Source organism: Uranotaenia lowii, chromosome 2 (genome assembly GCF_029784155.1).
Source record: "Uranotaenia lowii strain MFRU-FL chromosome 2, ASM2978415v1, whole genome shotgun sequence".
In the NCBI taxonomy this organism is placed as follows: domain Eukaryota; kingdom Metazoa; phylum Arthropoda; class Insecta; order Diptera; family Culicidae; genus Uranotaenia; species Uranotaenia lowii.
Genome location: NC_073692.1, coordinates 318,135,123 through 318,148,763, shown reverse-complemented (window position 1 = coordinate 318,148,763; position 13,641 = coordinate 318,135,123). Strand labels below are relative to the sequence as shown.

The 13,641-nt window shown below is 35.5% G+C and overlaps 1 protein-coding gene across 2 annotated transcripts in view; it reads left to right on the top strand.

The window, feature by feature from the left end:
• The first annotated feature begins 200 nt into the window (after positions 1-200).
• LOC129742500 (nyctalopin-like) overlaps positions 201-13,641 on the top strand; it is a 470,518-nt gene continuing 457,077 nt past the window's right edge. For both annotated transcript variants that reach the window (XM_055734402.1, XM_055734401.1), the window contains exon 1: positions 201-1,663. The gene's annotated coding sequence lies outside the window, so the exon portion shown is untranslated. The remainder of the gene's footprint in view (positions 1,664-13,641) is intronic.

Here is a 13,641-nt window from a genome sequence, read left to right as displayed (position 1 = left end):
TGAAGTCGGTTTGAAGTTGCAGCAACGTCGTTGCAGTGTCGCTGACGGGAGAGTTTCGAACACGACGCTCACGACGTCGCGCTCGTGTGTCGTCACGACGGGCCGAACGCACCGTGTAGAGGACCTTCTTCTGTTCGCTCGGCGACCGATTTGTTTCGATAAGCGCGCCCTCTTCTTCAGTAGTGTTGCTGCCATCGGGCAAATCGGGCCTATGTCGGTTGACGTCGTCGTTGTTGAGTTTTGTTCTTCGTGTTTTGGTGCAGCAGATCGCGCGAGCTGACGACGAGTGAAGGCGACGCGTGTGTGTTGTTTTGAAAACGGACGTTTCTACGGATTGACGATTGGAACTCAAGAAGGACGCACGACGAGCTTCCTGTTGTGAGTGTTTGTTGGAGGCAGGCGAATCGATTTGTCTGGGAGCCGTTGTTGTTTATGAGTTTTTCGGGGGGCCGCAGTGATTTTGCATACCTTTGGCGGTTGGGTTTTTCGATACGATTTCTGGTGTTAAGAACCATGTTCGATAGAGAAGTTTTTCGATAGAGAAGTTTCCCGGCAAGACCGGGTCTTAGGTTCGTGAATGGTGAAACTTAACACCCAAACGGAATGTTGAAGAAACGTTAGACCGGCTACGTTATCGAAAGCTTTTGTCTAAGTAGAACGAAAACACCAAGTGATTTGTTGATTTCGGTGATTTTTTCGTTCATTTCTTTCGTTTGCCATGAATGTTCCATAAGACGTGTGCCAATGCTTGGTAAGGTGGTGTATTTTTGGGATTCCATTTCCGGGAAGAAAGCTGAAGAGTCACAGCAGCAAAAGAAGAAAAGTGGTTCTAATTTGAGCGTTCGAAGAATATCCCACAGTGTGTGAATGGGGGCCAGAGGGAAAACCTTTTGAGTGAAAATGAGCCGAAACCGCTAATGGTTGTTGGACCCGGGAAAATTGCACCATTAGAACCGCATTGTTTCTAATTTACAGCAAAGAGAGAAACAAAAAATTGGTCGGAAAGAAATTGAATTTTATGTTCAACCGACAAAAAATGTGCCAAGAGTGCTAGCCAGCATTTGAAGAAAGTGTGTCATCTAATGTGCAGCCCGGCCCAGAATCATAACCGCAGATCACCGAAAATCTTCGCGCGGGCGTAGGAGTTTAGAAGAATGAAACCAAACTCTCGACGCTTGAATGGTTTGAGTCGAGCATAAAAAGCATAAGGGAAGAAAAAATTGAATGAGCTCTCACTCTCCCTGGGCCGCATATTGTTATGCTAATGTCAGTGTTTAACACAAATTTCACGACCGGCAATAAAGTGCGTGAGCCCAGGCTCTGCGGTGTGGTTATTGAGAAGTGAATAGTGATATGCTCGAAACCTTGTTATTCACACCGTCTAGCGTAGTCCCGCTCAAAGAAGAAAAAAAAATAACGGAGAAGATTAAAGGGAGAGGGGAAAATATTCATACGAACAGTGCTTAATCCATACGTTTAAGTTCGCATTCCGTGTGGGAGTGAATCTAAATCAATTCGATTGTTGCAAACGTTCCGGCGAGCGTTAAAGTGGAAACGGAATTTATGCTCATCAGCTGACAAACTTCGTTTAAGAAGAAGAAACTCGAGATTAGATGCCAACGACAAATCGGGAACGGAAATTGAAGCTTCGCCCGATCTTAAAGTGAGTTTCTTCTACTTTCTTATCAATATATTAGATCTTAAACAATTTCCTTGAAAAAGAGCGCTCGGTGTGAAAAAAAGGGAGACATAACATATGTGCAATTTGTTTTCCCCAACGACAAATGCAAATGGGAGTTTTTTTTCCCTTTCGTCCAATAAGGCTTCGTGAATGTCTTTTTGTCGTCAATCAGTGCTCGTTGCTCATTCCTCGGAAAAGACGAATCCTACCATCTTAAGTGAAAGATGCTTGACTTTAAGTTTCCCACTTTGAACATTCAAACGGAATCGTTGGGATAGGAGGAAGGCAGTGGGAAAATTGTGTCAAACCTTGTTGTGAGTTGTGAAGCTGCAAGAACGATTGTGATTTATGCGAATAGAGATTTTTGCGTTTTTCTCTCTCGCCTTGTAACATCTTCCTCAGAAGCCGTACCAACCGAGACTTTCGTAAGAAGATTTCGCATATTTATCAGGCGGAGCAATCGGGATGAGGAGGATTTGGTGCATTGTAATCAATTTTTTTTCTTGCTTCGAATTGTGCTCGTTTCCCTGCACATTCGTTGGTGGTCTACGGCTCTGTTGTTTATTTTTATGATTTCGGTTTTTGAATAACCCCCCCTCCCACGGTAGTCTCAATTTCGTTGATTCTCTTCCCCTCCTCCCATTCTTGCGAGAGAAGACGATAAGACGATTCAGGAGCAACTGCAGTGAAGATTGGCAAAAAGGTCATACGGATTCAGAAAATCGGCCAACGAACACAATGCCCACTGATGATGTTTGGCAGCACATGGTCATGTACTGGCAAAATTACAAGTACAGTGGTAATTTATCTCTGTACATTGATTTTGTTTGAAAGTGGCTTATTGCAATGAGTTTTGGGGAGACATTTTAATCGCACTTTATTTTGTGACTCTATCATTAATCAGATTTTTTTTTTATCTCAACGAAGACGAGTGAAATCATTTTTCAACTAAAATAATTGCGTCAACAAACATTAACTACCTTTAGAGGATCTGTAAGAACTACATAAATTTTCACGAATTATGAAAATGAACACGAAAATGTCCTAAGAACTACAATAGAATTGATGCCTCTAGGTGATTAATGTTACTGCAAACAAGAAAAAGTCAAAAGTGTTCGAGATTCAATGATGTTTAAACAAGACAAGTTTTATGAAGAAAGGGGGAATGATCAAAACTTGGGAAGGAGCGCGTTCTACCCCTCGAAACGATAAAATAATTTCCATATAAAAAGAAAAAAATACGGAATAACGGATATTGGAGTGACGAAATTTGAAATCCGAACTTTCTATAATTTACCATAAGTATCTGGAAAAGTAAAGTTTACAAATGAATGACTTTTGGCGCATTACTGAAATATTGATTACTCAAAACTAATTAGAATGTCACCGTCAAACGGGGCATTACGCAACAGCGGGATTAGATGCAACATTTTTATAACACCACGCTGAATGAATTTTTTATTCAATGAATTGTAATAAAGTTATCTTTTAAAGATTTCAAAATGATCATGACATAATTTCTTGCATCTAAAGCTAGTTTTTTAATTTTTTTTATTTTTATTTAAAATTTGAAAAATCGAGCAATAAATGTACAAATTTTTACATTTTTCGATGCCTTAAAAAACTTTACCCAGTATGACAGATTGGCTTGATAATATTAACTACAAACTTTCACTGGTTCCCTTATGCTATACCAACACTATGTGGTTTATCTATAGGTGGGGACAAGACTACCCTTGTACAATTGTGAGAATCAGTTTTTTCAATGTTTTGATTGCTACGTCACAAACGTTCATGAGCGTCTCGACGTTGAAGACGCCATTCACTGACGGCATACTATGATTCATGTAATTTCGAAAATCACAATCATAGCACCCTTTTATTAACGCTTTTTCTTTCTTGCGCGCAGCACGGCGACGCTGTTTGTTCTAAATAATATACAACTTTTGTGCGTCCCAAACATTCCTCCTGACAAGTTTCCATGGTAAGATTTGGACGCTTAACACATGACTTCGTGATGGCGTCACGTTACGTCACAACCGTTCATAAACAACTGTATGGATACACCGAACTAATACTAAAGTTTTTGGTTGTCCCCACCTATAGATAAACCACATAGATACCAACAATATTGGTGTAAAAATATTGTTCGAACAATCACTCAATTTTTTTAAATTAATATTTTTATAATTTAGTTAGGTGTCTGGGGTAAAATGAAACAAAATGCAAATCAAAGAAACACTTTGTAAATCTCATTTCTATGTGCTGGAAAATGAATGTTTAGCATCATGCATATGTAAACATTGTAATTTCTTTCATCCAAACATTTATTTTTACGATTTCAGCATGAAATTAATTTTTACAAACCAAAAAATTACTGTAATTGGTGTTTTCATGCGTAATGGTTTTTTATGCATCGCAAATATATTAAAAACTATAATTTTTCATACATGTTCAAAAGATTTTTCATAAAAAAAAAACAATGTTTGTTGCAAGTTAATAAACTCAAAACTGTGTGTGAAATGATTCATCAGGACTGCAAGATGTGTTCTCATGCTTTATTTTAAAACTTCAAGCTCGCAATGAGATCAAATTAGGATATATCCGGGTTAAATCCTTATTTAATGAAGAACCACAAACCAAATTCTATTTTTCTAGGATGCTAATAAATTTAGGGAATCGAATTGATGCATTTGGAGATAGTGCCAAACATAAAAAGTTATATTTATTTAAAAAAACTGAAAAAACAGTTTATTGCTTACTTATTTTCATAACAACTACGTCATCATTCTAGAAATCTGACAACCAATAGGCTGATGAGGTAACCTGTTATTTTTAAGAATTTTGAATTAATCTTCAGTTTTCACAATCCAAAGTTTTGTTTCGACATTATAGATCTTACTAAATAGGTCACACTGTTTTTAGATTTCTATCATTTTCATTTCCTTGGAACAAACTTATAAAATTTTTCTGTCATGCTGCTTTCGGGCAACACTTGTCTTAGGTCGATTTCATTTCTCGTAGACTTATATTCCGCTTATTATTCCAGTTCCATTCGTGTTGCAGTTTCAATATTCTCTTGATCTGAAGTGGATCCGCTTTTTAAACTAACTGCATTTCTTTTTTCATTTTTTTTCCTTAGTTGGCAAGTCGAACAGCCTCTTCGTTGTCCGGAATACCAACCTGACTTGGAATCCAGAGCATCGTAACGTTTTTTTTTAATTTTTTAAAGATAATGTTTTGGTTGATTGGTTGTTCCTAAACGATATTTATGATAAAAAAAAAACATTTTTTATGTTTCTTCTCTTGTATCGTCAATATTTGAAAAACGCTTAAAAATGTAGGATAGTCCTCTTTATAATCTACACAACGCTGTGAAATTTGTCATGTACGATCACAGAGAACGTAGTACTCAAAGCAAGTGTCCAGTTTATAAATGAATTAAGTTCATTTGTGAAAAAGCTGTTTCCAAACATAATCGGACAAGTCGAATTAGATAAATAAAATCCTTAAGCTAAAAAGTCTTTGAAATATTTTTTTTATAAAACATAAATAACTTTCAATGTCATGTTTGACACTTTTTTGGCGCAAAAAATCAACTTTTTCAATAAACTTGTGATATTTTTTTCAGTGTTTTGATTACTTTTGTCGTTTGTCCACAAAATCAAGAACCAGAATGGTTTTTATAAGACCCTTTGAAAGGGCCAAATCAAACTTAAAAGGGAAAGTTCAACAACTAAAAAATTTTTTATTGTGATGTTTGTTAAAAAAAAACACATGAAAGTGTTTTTTTTTTCTAATTCTAAATGCATTTTTTATACAGTAGTTTCACGATTTTATCATGGTAAAAAAAAAAATCACCGTGAATTTGGATGTACCAATAATTTGGCGACTTCGGTTTGGCTTTGACCATGAGCAATACCTCCTTTGTGGCCAGATCCCGCAACTTCTAGGAGATGCCAGTGCAAAGGGCTTCGTTCAGTGCCGCTAATGACTTGGGGCAGGTCCGTCGGGCTGGTGTCATGTTTATTGAGAATCGATAAATCATTAGAAAAGGTTTTTTTTATTTAATCAAGTAAAAACAACAGTACAGTAACAGACGATTGCTATTATAATTTTCATTATTAAATAAAGCCTGAAATCTCCAAGTACACAGCTGTATAAGAAAATGACAGCAAACGCAGCGCGTTAGTATTAGTGTCTGGCTGTTCATTCAGCAGCCTGATAGAAATCGATCGAAGTCAATTGGAAAAACAGCTGATCAACTGTCAATCCATTTCAATTGATTTCGATTGAGTTCTGTTGAACACACCTAATGTTTTCAGTAGTGAAAATGTTGTGAATCTATAAATTTTTGCCATAAGATGTAATATCAATGTTTATTAAACACAAAGGATCGATTTCAGTTAAAATTATTTTTGTCTATATCGAAATAAAACCAAGAAAAATATCAATTTGATAGAGTTAATCTTACTAAAGGGAAAAGTTTATTTTTTTTGGAAATTAAACAGTTGTTATCTCTTAAGTCTATTTTGAAAAGAATTTAAAGAAAACTGCATAAAAAATTATCTTCTGCAAATTTTGAATTTAAATTTTTTAATCTTTACACCTTTCATTAACTGAAAAGTTTACCTTTTCGAAAAATGTTTTGAAATTTGCTCAATTCAGACATTTAAAGTATGTTTCTCGAATTTTGCTTTAAGGGCAGATAATCCTTTCTATTTCATACGTAAAAAATCAGAAATCTTAGTCCTTTTAGCATACTTTTAGTCAAAGCTAGCAGAACTTCATTTTGAAAATCCAAAATTATCCATTCAGACAATACTAAGAGCTGCCCAATCGTGATTGCGCACACCACCCTTTTAAATAAACAAATTTAAAAAAAAATCAGAGACACTTATCTTTTTTCAAAAACGCTTGAATTCACCCACATTTTTATGAGATTCAATTTTTTTAGATCGGCTCACCAAACACTTATAACAACACTAGCATTTGCGTGAAGTTAAAATACTTGAGTCAATTATTACAAATGCTTCAAAATCCAAATGACAATTTAAAAACTATACAGTTAAAATCAGCAGTTTGATGACATTTTAATATTAATGAATACTTTTATACCATAACATAAACTATTAAAAATATCATTGACAAAGACGTTGTTCGCTTTTGAAAGAATATTAATGATTTCTTAAAAAGCGTGAAAAAATCGAAACAAAAACCGTGAAAAAATCGAGCGTGAATTTGGCAAATGTTGAAAAACTCAAACAGTGATAAAACAGAAAAACTACTATACTTATCAAGAACATATTTTCAGAATAACTGATAGAATAAAAAGGTAATAACAGCTAATTGGTACAAATTAATTTAGTAGACTATTTACATATATTGCTATATTACAATATTCAAAACTAATTTCATCAAACATTTCAGTCTTCAAAACTCAGACCATTCTGCATGATGGTTAGCTTAAAATCGCGTCTAAGATGAGTACACTTAATAAAAACCATGGCACTGCAATTCACTGTTTCCATTCTGCATTCGTAAGCCGCGCTCAACAACTGAGTGAAAACGTAGAAATTCTCAGTTTCCATTCAGCACAACTCAAATTTTTGTTACAAACCGTCCCACAAAAAAGAATCGTACAAAGTTAACTCATAAAACGTGCCCCAAACAGAACGAAAGCCAGATTGCTTTATTTGCCTCTAAAAAATTTCCCAACTACGGAAGGAGTGGCTTGAATGTTAAAAAAAACTTCAAGTAAAACCTCCGGAAAATTTTCGCCAAGGTGGCAATTCTCATCACCATCATCATCAGCCTTCAACCGACGGGAGACGAGAGTTGGAACCAAAAACAAAAAAAAACTCTTTATGCGTTCCATCATGTTCCAAAAGTTCTGGGAGAATTGTAAAAGCGTTGAGGCCTCCAGAAGAAGAATTTCGAACGGCCTGGGTGCTTGTGAGAAACTGTGTATGATGAAAAACACAAAGTTGTTTTTTTTATCCCGTGTCGTCGTTGCTTTTGTTTTTGACACAATTTCCGGACCTGAGGTTTTTCTGAGGTATCAACCAAGCCATGTCTGTCTCATTTCCCCGGGTTTACTCCAGCAGCAATTTGCGGTGTAACAGGAAAATAACCTTCGGTTGAGGTGTTGGCAACAGAAAGTTGTGACCCGGTGCCACGAAATTAGATTTCCTATTTGTGCACGTGTTGGTAAACGTGTGTATGTGAGAATTTTCCACCCACAAAGAACTTGACGAGATGGGAAAATTTTCGAAAGAGTTTTGTTAGCTAGTTCCGTAGTCTGTTTCCGTTGTCGGTTAAGTTGCTGCTGGGTTTGAGTAAAAGTTTTACTGTGTCATGATGTCGTCGCGATGTCGTTGTTCGCCCTTTTTTGAACATTCAGCGAGTCGTTTGATTGAGGTTAGGCTTTTCGGCTTCCTGATGCGGAAGAAATTAGCTCCTCTTTTTCACTTGAAGCAACTATACCAGAAGAATTCAGTGTTTTACTTTGAAATCAAAAATGCTAAAAATTTTAGAGTGGAAGAAATTTTTTCTTGCCTGGAATCAGCCTCAAACTATTGCATTTAAAGCAATGACAGACATTTGAACACAAGTAAGCTTAGACGAAGTGAAGACATATTGATTTCAGTCAGGCATGGCAACGATGCGTCTTTGTAGTAACTGAATGTGATCATCTAGAAAAAATCGTTGAGCAAATCAATCATCAATACCGTCTCGTCTACTTGTGCTGTGTTTTCTTTAGGCCCATTGGCGAAACTTCTCTTTATTGAGCATTTTCATGACATTTAGGGAAAAAATCAGTTTAAAGAAACTTGAAGTTCAGTAAACACCGTACTGCCTATGGCCAAAACCACCCTATTGACAAGTGTTGTGAACTTTTTAATTTAGTGTATCATTTTAGTGTAGTCGTTTTAAAATAGGCTTAAGAAGAATTTCCTAGTTTTTAAGTCATCAGTCTGCACGGTAATTAAACCAAAGACGAAATAAAAAAAAAATTTGAAATATTTACTATAAGAAATCGAAGAAATTAAAAAGTTTTTCAGTGAAAATGGTCAAACTTTGGAAGTTTTGTGTGAGATCAATCCATTTTTTCTGATTTCAAATTTACTAATTGTACTCTACCACTTTATAACCTAACCGAATATACTTAAACATAACAAGCGTTTGGAAGAGAACGTTTTATTCCTCCCAATCTTTTGCGTTCTTCATCCAACGGATGGTCTGGCTGTAGTAGTATGTACTACAATGCATGTTTCAATGTATGCATTAAAATGGACATTTTTGGAAGGTGGTAGTTTTTCAATTTTATCACTGTTCGATTTCTCGCTACTCGTCAAATTCACGCTCGATTTTATCACTCCTTTCACTCCTTTTCATAAATATCAGAAACATGGCCGTAGGATGGTGCGGGGGTGGGGGCGGGTGGTTGGTTTCAACTCTTCACTTAACATTTTAAATTCAGAACCAAATTTAGATAATAGAGTTAGGTTATTCAAGAGGAACAATCTAGACTAAAAAATAACGCCAAAACCTCAAAAACCCTTCCTTCATATTAAATTAAATTCAACTAAAATAATAAATTTTAAATACGATTAAACCAATTTCGAATGTTCTGATTTCATTATCCCCATAACCAAAAATGATTTTGGATTCTGTATCCAAATCAGAATTGTTGATTTTCAGTTCGAATAATCATAAGAAATTAAAAATGAAAGGTTGCTTTGAAATCCTGGTGAAAATTTGATTTTGCATTTCATAAAAAAGTGTTAATCATGTTTTTCGAGATTAGAGATGTACCGAATATTCGGTCGGCCGAATATTCGGCGCCGAATACCGCAGAAAAACCGTTAAGCCGAATATTCGGCTCACCGAATAGTTCAGCTAAGTATTCGGCCGAATAGGCCGAATAGGCCGAATATCTACTACAGACTTGTAAATTTTTCAAATAATTTTGGATAATTTATAAAATATCCAAAAGTAATGTTGTAAAAGCTACACAATTATTAAAAACTTATGGTTTCAGGAGAATAGATCGTACAGGAACATGCTGAACAGTATCGCTTTATTCTTTGATTATAGTTTATTCCAGATTTTCTGGATATATTCAGGCTTGCCCAATCTGCTTTGCCGATGACATTGATATAGTCGGCAGATCATCTGCGGCGGTGGAGGAGATCTACCGCAAACTGAAACGCGAAGCAGGAAGGATTGGGTTGATGATTAATACGTCCAAGACGAAGTACATGCTGGCCTGCGGATCCGAGACCGACAGAACCCGCTTGTCCAGTAATAACAAGGTCACGATCGACGGCGACGAGCTGGAGATAGTCGAAGACTTTGTCTATCTCGGCTCACTGGTGACCGCAGACAATGACACCAGCCGTGAGATCCGGAGGCGAATTATCAGCGGAAGTCGTGCCTACTATGGACTCCACAAGCAACTGCGGTCGAGAAGACTTAGCCCTCGCACGAAGTGTAACCTGTATACGACGCTTATTAGACCGGTTGTTCTCTACGGGCACGAGACATGGATATTGCTCGAGGAGGACCTGCGTACACTCGGAGTATTCGAGCGACGAGTGTTAAGAACCATCTTTGGCGGCGTACAGGAGAACGGAGTGTGGAGGCGAAGGATGAACCACGAGCTCGCGCGACTCTACGGCGAACCCAGTATCCAGAAGGTGGTGAAAGCTGGCCGGATACGCTGGGCGGGACATGTTGCGAGAATGCCGGACGACTGTCCTGCAAAACAGGTGTTCGCTACGAATCCGGTAGGAACAAGACGAGCGGGGGCGCAACGAGCGAGGTGGTTAGACCAAGTGGAGCGTGATCTGGCGAACGTGGGGTGCCCGAGAAATTGGAGAACGGTTGCCATGGACCGAGTGAATTTTAGGAATTATGTTCGTCAAGTTATGTCGTAAGACGGAATACTATGTAAATAAAATAAATAATCAGGCTTGCCCATAGATCCAGTAAAGAATCTAAAAAAGTCAGATCTAACCGCGATGTTGTTTAAAACTTTCCAAGTTTTGCTCGGGTTTATTAAGATTATTTGCTGAATCAAATAAAAAACACAAATACCTCTATAATTTTTTTTAGATTTTATGTCAATTTTTCAAACATTTCAAAATATACATAAATTATGCCTATCTTAATTTTTTTTTCGAAAATCGTCCTGAATGGCTGACCGTGTGGATACGTGTTGTTGAAAGTATGGGATGCTGAAGGTTAAAGATCATCTATCTTTTCGACAACTTTTTTGAAGATATCTTGCTCAAATTCGACCTTCATCCAATTCAATACCAGAGAAGCAACTTCAAATAGCTTGACACCTGTTTCGACATGTTTCATCCCAGATTTCACAGGAACACAATCTCTAATAATCAAAGGTTTGAAGAACCTCTTAGCTGAATGAGACTATGATTTCAAAGTAGTCGAAGATTCCTTTGAATTCAGCTACAGTATTTGAAAGACCCAAATACTAGTATTTCACTAGCTACTTGCTAGGATGCTAGCAAGCCAATACTAGTATTTGGGTCTTTCAAATACTGTAGCTGAATTCAAAGGAATCTTCGACTACTTTGAAATCAACACAATCTCTTTGGAGATAAACGCCCTAGAAGCGACTTGTCATCTGATGTCTTTTCAGTTATTGGTGCCATTTTAAAACACAGAAAGACCCCTACTTAAAAATATCTTGTAATATATCATCCGATAATATCATCTGGATGAAAATAATCGACTAAGAAGCATGAGGGGCATAAATATGGAAGAAATAGAAAGCAATGAAATAATCGCTGAAATTTTTTTCATTAAAAACTCAATAGAATATTCGACCGAATATTCGGCCGAATATTCGTTTGACCGAATAGTTGAAAAGGTCAATATTCGGTATTCGGCCGTTCGCCGAATACCACTATTCGGTACATCTCTATTCGAGATCATATGCATTTCTAATATTTTGATAATATTTTTCCGATTATGAAAAAGAGAAATTTTGTTTTATATTCAAGTTCGAAGTTCTTAAACTTGATTCTTGCAATAAATCCAAACATTCAAAGCTTCGAATTGGCAATCCACATTTAACAACTGAGATTCAAATCATTGTAAGTTCATATATTAATTCTGATTCACAATACAGATTAAAAATAAACAATTTAAATAGTGAATTTAGATTGAACCTGAACTATAAAATTTAAATAAAAGGTACATGAATAAGGGCTCAAAAACTTGAAATTTGGAGTATGATTCGAAGATCGTTTATTTTCTACATTTCAGAAATCTTATGGAAATTCGAATACAAATTCAAAAAGCAATTTTTAAATACAAGTTTAGAATTCAGATTCAGAATGCAGATTTAAAATTCAGGAAAATATTAAGCTTGTAAATAAATTCTACAATCAATATATAATTGTTGAGAAATTCAAGAGATCTTGAACTTAACACATTGCGGACCAAATACGAGATATCTCGTTTTTTGCCAACAGTGTGCTACAGTTTGAAGTATAACTCGAATGGACTGAATTTAATTATTAAACTTTATTTGATAAAATTGAACAACATTTGCCGTAACTTAAAAATGATAAATGTGTAAAATTTAGTCCATGGGTGTCTGCGATATAAAATGCCGAATTTCGAAACATTTCATCATAGATTTCATCGCTATCCTGAATGTGTTAAGATTGCTTGTCAATTCAACTTCCAGATTCCAAATTTTTTAATCATAATCACTTTTTAAACACAATTCAGCTGAAAATCACAAATAAAAGGTAGAATTTTAGTTTTTTGTTTTGACCGAAAAACCCGAATTTGATTTAAAAACAAAAAAAAATCATTCACGGGATTTTTATAATGAAATTTATTCTTTATGATAAATATATGCTATTAAAAAGTCATCTTCACCTAATAAATCTGCTTAAAATTCTATATTTCCCCGGTGTATTGTTTAACATTATTTACACATTAGAGACACTTTTGTCGTTTTTTTAGAAACCAATATACAAAATTCTGTTTATTTAATATAATTGAGTAACGAGAAGTGTTGTGTAAAATTTTGTAGAATGAGGTTCCTAATAATGGAAATCATAGCATTTAAGTTAGGAAAGTGAAAACGTAACGATACGTTCACTCGTTAATAATAATAAAAAAAACATTTGAATTAGGGTTTTTAATGGAGCATACTAGTGGCAAGTGTAAAAATGAGATATCTTGTATTTGGTCCGCAATGTGTTAATATTTCAGTTTTTTTGAAGCCAAATTCCATCTTTATTTTGGATGAGTTTGCATCAAGCAAATTTGACTTTAAAATCTGATAATTTTAATCAAATCCAATAAGTATGATTTACCAGACTCCTAAACAAATTTAAAGATGTTTATCATTGATAAAAGCGAATTAAGGATACCTTTTAGGCTTAGGACCAATTTTCAAAGTTACGATTTAATACGAAAACTGTTCATGTAAAAGTATTTAAAATTGAATAATCATATAGTTACAAACATCTTTTGTTTTATTTTTTTAAATCAAAGGTAAAAATCAGTCACCAAGCCCTCCCCCCCCCCCCCTGAGTCGGTTCTTCCTACGGCCTTGATCAAAAATCATTTTGAATATCGCGATATTCATTCCAAATCGTAGAACTCCTTTGTTTATGGTGTTTATATGGGCAATAAATAATTTAAAAATGTGTCTGATTTGTTTATATTTTTACTGAATAGATCTTTAATCGCCATTTGGTTTATAAATCGACATTCGAAATTCAACGTCAAACTACCTGTTGAGTTGATGATGTGTGAGTTGATGGTGTGTCCTGGATTACTTGTGCGTGGTTAATTATTCTTGAAAGGAGATTGGTTTTCTCTAAAAAAAAAATTGTTGATGGAGACGAAATTCAAAATATTTGCTTTAACTTGAATGTGCGATAGTGACTTCAAATCTTTTTTCT